The sequence below is a fragment of the Neoarius graeffei genome, chromosome 16, assembly GCF_027579695.1.
Source record: "Neoarius graeffei isolate fNeoGra1 chromosome 16, fNeoGra1.pri, whole genome shotgun sequence".
NCBI lineage: Eukaryota > Metazoa > Chordata > Actinopteri > Siluriformes > Ariidae > Neoarius > Neoarius graeffei.
In genome coordinates, this window is record NC_083584.1 from 4,507,887 (window position 1) to 4,515,145 (window position 7,259).

Genomic DNA, 7,259 nt, shown 5'->3' on the forward strand with positions numbered 1-7,259 from the left:
GAAGCCGAAGTTGAAAAATATTTTGCACACTTTGAACGCGTTGCAACAACATTACAATGGCCTTCTGCTGTGTGGACACTGTTGCTGCAATGCGTGTTGACTGGAAAGGCTAAAGACGTTTATTCTGCTCTAACTGTTGATCAGAGTTCTGATTACGAAAATACTTAAATTACACTGTAATTACACTTAACATCAAACTGCTAACACAGTAACAGTGGAAATGACAGTCGTCCAGAACGTCAACATTTACCTCAGATGTGTTGAAAAATTATTAAGAAAATACTTAAATTACACTGTAATTACACTTAACATAAAACTGCTAACACAGTGACAGTGGAAATGACACAGAATTACATATAATGTTAACATTTACATCAGATATGTTGAAAAATTAATAAGAAAATACCTAATTTACACTGTAATAACTTTTAGCATAAAACTGCTAACACAGTGACAGTGGAAATGACACAGAACTACCTACAATGTTAACATTTACCTCATAGATGTTGAAAAATTAATAAGAAAATACCTACATTATAATGTAATAACATTTAACATCAAAATGCTAACACAGTGACAGTGGAAAGGACAGAGTCATCCAGAACATCAGCATTTACCTCAGATATGTTGAAAAATTATTACGAAAATACTTAAATTACACTGTAATTACACATAACATCAAACTGCTAACACAGTGACAGTGGAAATGACACAGAACTACCTACAATGTTAACATTTACCTCAGATATGTTGAAAAATTAATTAGAAAATACCTACATTACACTGTAATAACATTTAGCATAAAACTGCTAACAGAGTGACAGTGGAAATGACCCAGAATTACTTACAATGTTAACATTTACCTCAGATATGTTGAAAAATTAATAAGAAAATACCTACATTACACTGTAATAACATTTAGCATCAAACTGCTAACACAGTGACAGTGGAAATGACAGTCGTCCAGAAAGTCAACATTTACCTCAGATGTGTTGAAAAATTATTACAAAAATACTTAAATTACACTGTAATTACACTTAACATCAAACTGCTAACACAGTGACAGTGGAAATGACACAGAATTACATATAATGTTAACATTTACCTCAGTTATGTTGAAAAATTAATAAGAAAATACCTAAATTACACTGTAATAATATTTAGCATAAAACTGCTAACACAGTGAAAGTGGATATGACACAGAACTACCTACAATGTTAACATTTACCTCAGATATGTTGAAAAACTAATAAGAAAATACCTACATTACACTGTAATAACATTTAGCATCAAACTGCTAACACAGTGACAGTGGAAATGACATAGAGTCATCCAGAACATCAACATTTACCTCAGATATGTTGAAAAATTATTACGAAAATACTTAAATTACACTGTAATTACACTTAACATCAAACTGCTAACACAGTGACAGTGGAAATGACACAGAATTACATATAATGTTAACATTTACCTCAGTTATGTTGAAAAATTAATAAGAAAATACCTAAATTACACTGTAATAACATTTAGCATAAAACTGCTAACACAGTGAAAGTGGATATGACACAGAACTACCTACAATGTTAACATTTACCTCAGATATGTTGAAAAACTAATAAGAAAATACCTACATTACACTGTAATAACATTTAGCATCAAACTGCTAACACAGTGACAGTGGAAATGACAGAGTCATCCAGAACATCAACATTTACCTCAGATATGTTGAAAAATTATTACGAAAATACTTAAATTACACTGTAATTACACTTAACATCAAACTGCTAACACAGTGACAGTGGAAATGACACAGAACTAACTACAATGTTAACATTTACCTCAGATATGTTGAAAACTTAATAAGAAAATACCTACATTACACTTTAATAACATTTAGCATCAAACTGCAAACACAGTGACAGTGGAAATGACAGAGTCATCCAGAACATCAACATTTACCTCAGATATGTTGAAAAATTATTACGAAAATACTTAAATTACACTGTAATTAACTTAACATCAAACTGCTAACACAGTGACAGTGGAAATGACACAGAATTACATATAATGTTAGGATTTACCTCATATGTTGAAAAATTAATAAGAAAATACCTAATTTACCCTGTAATAATATTTAGCATCAAACTGTTAACACAGTGACAGTGGAAATGACAGAGTCATCCAGAACATTAACATTTACCTCAGATATGTTGAAAAATTATTACGAAAATACTTAAATTACACTGTAATTAACTTAACATCAAACTGCTAACACAGTGACAGTGGAAATGACACAGAATTACCTATAATGTTAACATTTACCTCAGATATGTTGAAAAATTAATAAGAAAATACCTAAATTACACTGTAATAACATTTAGCATAAAACTCCTAACACAGTGACAGTGGAAATGACAGAGTCATCCCAAACGTCACCATTTACTTCAGATGTGTTGACAAATTATTATGAAAATACTTAAATTACACTGTAATTACACTTAACTTCAAACTGCTAACACAGTGACAGTGGAAATGACACAGAATTACGTTCAATGTTAACATTTACCTCAGATATGTTGGAAAATTAATAAGAAAATGCCTAAATTACACTGTAATAACATTTAGCATAAAACTGCTAACACAGTGACAGTGGAAATGTCATAGAGTCATCCCAAACGTCAACATTTACTTCAGATGTGTTGACAAATTATTATGAAAATACTTAAATTACACTGTAATTACACTTAACAAAAAATGCTAACACAGTGACAGTGGAATTGACAGAGTCATCCAGAATGTCAACATTTACCTCAGATGTGTTGGAAAATTATTATGAAAATACTTAAATTACACTGTAATTACACTGAACTTCAAACTGCTAACACAGTGACAGTGGAAATGACACAGAATTACCTACAATGTTAACATTTACCGTACCTCATATGTTGAAAAATTAATGAGAAAAAACCTAAATTACACTGTAATAACATTTAGCATAAAACTGCTAACACAGTGGCAGTGGAAATGACATAGAGTCATGCCAAACGTCAACATTTACTTCAGATGTGTTGACAAATTATTATGAAAATACTTAAATTACACTGTAATTACACTTAACAAAAAATGCTAACACAGTGACAGTGGAAATGACAGAGTCATCCAGAATGTCAACATTTACCTCAGATGTGTTGGAAAATTATTATGAAAATACTTAAATTACACTGTAATTACACTGAACTTCAAACTGCTAACACAGTGACCGTGGAAATGACACAGAATTACCTACAATGTTAACATTTACCTCAGATATGTTGAAAAATTAATAAGAAAAGACGTACATTACACTGTAATAATATTTAGCACCAAACTGCTAACACAGTGACAGTGGAAATGACATAGCCATCCAGAACATCAACATTTACCTCAGATATGTTGAAAAATTATTACAAAAATACTTAAATTACACTGTAATTACACTCAACATCAAACTGCTAACACAGTGACAGTGGAAATGACACAGAATTACCTACAATGTTAAGATTTACCTCAGATATTTTGAAAAATTATTATGAAAATATTTAAATTACACTGTAATTACACTTAACAAAAAATGCTAACACAGTGACAGTGGAAATGACAGAGTCATCCAGAATGTCAAAATTTACCTCAGATGTGTTGAAAAATAATTATGAAAATACTTAAATTACACTGTAATTACACTTAACTTCAAACTGCTAACACAGTGACAGTGGAAATGACACAGAATTACCTACAATGTAAACATTTACCGTACCTCAGATATGTTGAACAATTAATAAGCAAATACCGACATTACACTGTAATAACATTTAGCATCAAACTGCTAACACAGTGACAGTGGAAATGACAGAGTCATCCAGAAGGTCAACATTTACCTCAGATGTGTTGAAAAATTATTACGAAAATACTTAAATTACACTGGAATTACACTTATCATCAAACTGCCAACACAGTGACAGTGGAAATGACATAGAGTCATCCAGGAAGTCAACATTTACCTCAGTTGTGTTGAGAAATTATTACGAAAATACTTAAATTACACTGTAATTACACTTATCTTCAAACTGCTAACACAGTGACAGTGGAAATGACACAGAAGTACCTACAATGTTAACATTTACCTCAGATATGTTAAAAAATTAATAAGAAAATACCTACATTACACTGTAATAACATTTAGAATAAAACTGCTAAAACAGTGACAGTGGAAATGACAGAGTCTTCCCAAACGTTAACATTTACCACAGATGTGTTGAAAAATTATTACGAAAATGCTTAAATTACACTGTAATTACACTTACCTTCAAACTGCTAACACAGTGACAGTGGAAATGACACAGAATTACCTACAATGTTAACATTTACCGTACCTCAGATATGTTGAACAATTAATAAGCAAATACCGACATTACACTGTAATAACATTTACCATCAAACTGCTAACACAGTGACAATGGAAATGACACTGAGTCATCCCGAGCATCAACATTTACCTCAGATATGTTGAAAAATTAATAAAATACCTACATTACACTGTAATAACATCTAGCATCAAACTGCTAACACAGGGACAGTGGAAATGACAGAGTCATCCAGAAGGTCAACATTTACCTCAGATGTGTTGAAAAATTATTACGAAAATACTTAAATTACACTGTAATTACACTTAACAAAAAATGCTAACACAGTGACAGTGGAAATGACATAGAGTCATCCAGAACGTCAACATTTACCTCAGATGTGTTGAAAAATTATTATGAAAATACTTAACTTACACTGTAATTACACTTAACTTCAAACTGCTAACACAGTGACAGTGGAAATGACACAGAATTACCTACAATGTTAACATTTACCGTACCTCAGATATGTTGAAAAATTAATAAGAAAATACCGACATTGCACTGTAATAACATTTAGCATTTAGAGGTGAGAGATAAAGCCAGGGCTAAATCCCATTCCACCACCATCACCAGGTAGTCCAGAGGCATTGTGGGTAATGTAGGAAATATACGACCTGATCAATTTTAATTCTATATGATGATCACAAACATAATCAGAAGCCCAACACTGATAAGGGAGGAGCAATAACCAGCTTATGAACACTGTTATTAACACTGGGGCATGTCCAATATTTACTCATCAACTCGGGTTGTGTGTAACGTGTGTAAACGTAAGAATTAATGTTGATACTTGCTCAGTGTTTAATGTAGTATTTCATTATTTTTTTATTGCTAATGAGGAGTTGCACTCACTGTGATCTGAGTTTCAATAATAATAATAATAATAATAATAATAATAATAATAATAATATGTAATGAAATATCAGCCGTACACTTGACTTGAGGAGCTGTACACTAAACTGAATGTAAAAAGAAAAGCTCAGCATCATCATCCTGTGGTAAAAGTTGTGTTGTGTGTCTCAGATCTGTTATCGAACTCAATATCAAACCGTTTAATGTTGTTTGTTTCATTCATACGTTTTGCTACGAGTCTGTCTGTAAGTGTACAGGTATGTGTTACTGTTGATGGATTTATCTTTAAAAAACAAAAAACTCACTCACAGGAAGGGCTCGTGTTAAACTTCTGACTGTTTAAAGCCTGAAATGCAAATAAATTAAAAATTTCTGCTTGTACCTCTGTCATGGAAAAAAAAAAAGAATGCTTCCACTAATGATGATAATAAAAGCTAAATTAAATCTATTTCCTGTCTTTTTGTTGTTGCTGTTGTTGTTCGTTTTTTTTAAGGCAGATAAATGAATCAAAGTCAATACGTCATCTGAACACCCCAACTGGACATAATGATGCCTTTAGCAAGCAGACTTGTAGTACTCGAGTCCGACTTGTGCCCTAATTTTAAGGACTCATGACTTGACCCGGACTTGAGCACTGATGACTCGGACTTGGACTCGGACTCATATGTTAACTGCATTCAGACTCGTAAATTGGAGGCAAGGACTCAGATTTTTTCTTTATTTATTGTCACATGCCATAATAATTTGGCATAAGATATTTATATCTACATTTGTCCTAATTTCATGCAAGAGTGTCACACCTGTGCGCCTTGGCACATACATCAGATAGACTCTCGGGCACTCCGGACAGCGCACGCCAAGCGGACTCTCACATGCACCGTAAACAACTCGCACCTGCACAGGATTAAGGTGCAAATAGCGCAATGAGATATAAAAACTGTGAAAACACACTTACTTTGCAAAGTATTGAGTTGTGTTGCTGACACATTACCGAGCCTTGTTTGATTTCCTGTTTCTTGTCTCTGATTCTGCTGAGTCTACGATAGCCTGTTTGTGCTTCGCTCGACCCATCGCCTGTTTCACTGTTTTACAATCTTCTGGATTGTTTACGTGTCTTCACTTGTATTAATAAACACACCTTCTGCACTTACATCTGCCTCCCAACCATCTCTGACAGAAGTCAAGTTTATTTGTATCGCGCTTTTAACAATAAACATTGTTGCAAAGCAGCTTTACAGAATTTGAACGACTTAAAACATGAGCTAATTTTATCCCTAATCTATCCCCAATGAGCAAGCCTGTGGTGACGGTGGCAAGGAAAAACTCCCTCAGATGACATGAGGAAGAAACCTCGAGAGGAACCAGGCTCAAAAGGGAACCCATCCTCTTTTGGGCAACAACAGACAGCATGACTATAACATTAACAGTTTTAACATGAAGTCAGTTTTGCTGATGTTATAAACTCTTCATTGATGGAAACTTGAGTGCAAAACTGTTCATGACAACTGCAGTCCTAAAGTTAGCAAGTCAACTTTAGTCCTCAGCCATAAAAGCAATACTGTAAGAGTAATGCTCTTATGAATACTTAATACTCCCTGACAAAGAGAAGCACATTCACCTGTTCATACGTCATGTTCAGGAACAAACTAATGTTAATGGCGCTGAAACAGCCACCGTCAAATGGTGCGGTTGGAGTCTTGTTCTCGGACTCGACTCGAAATTTTCTTTCATGTCTTGGACTTGAACACTGGGGACTCGAGACTGGACTTGGACTCAAGATTCAGTGACTCGACTACAGCACTGTTAGCAAGTGACTAGGCCAATATAACCAAATAAATAATTTTTCTTAAAACTAGGTGTAAAACTCTCAGTAATCTGTGAGATTTTGTGTTACTCTGATTTAGGAATCTGGAGCTGGTGTTTCCTTCAGTTTCTGTTCTGAGAAGGCTAAATACATTTATA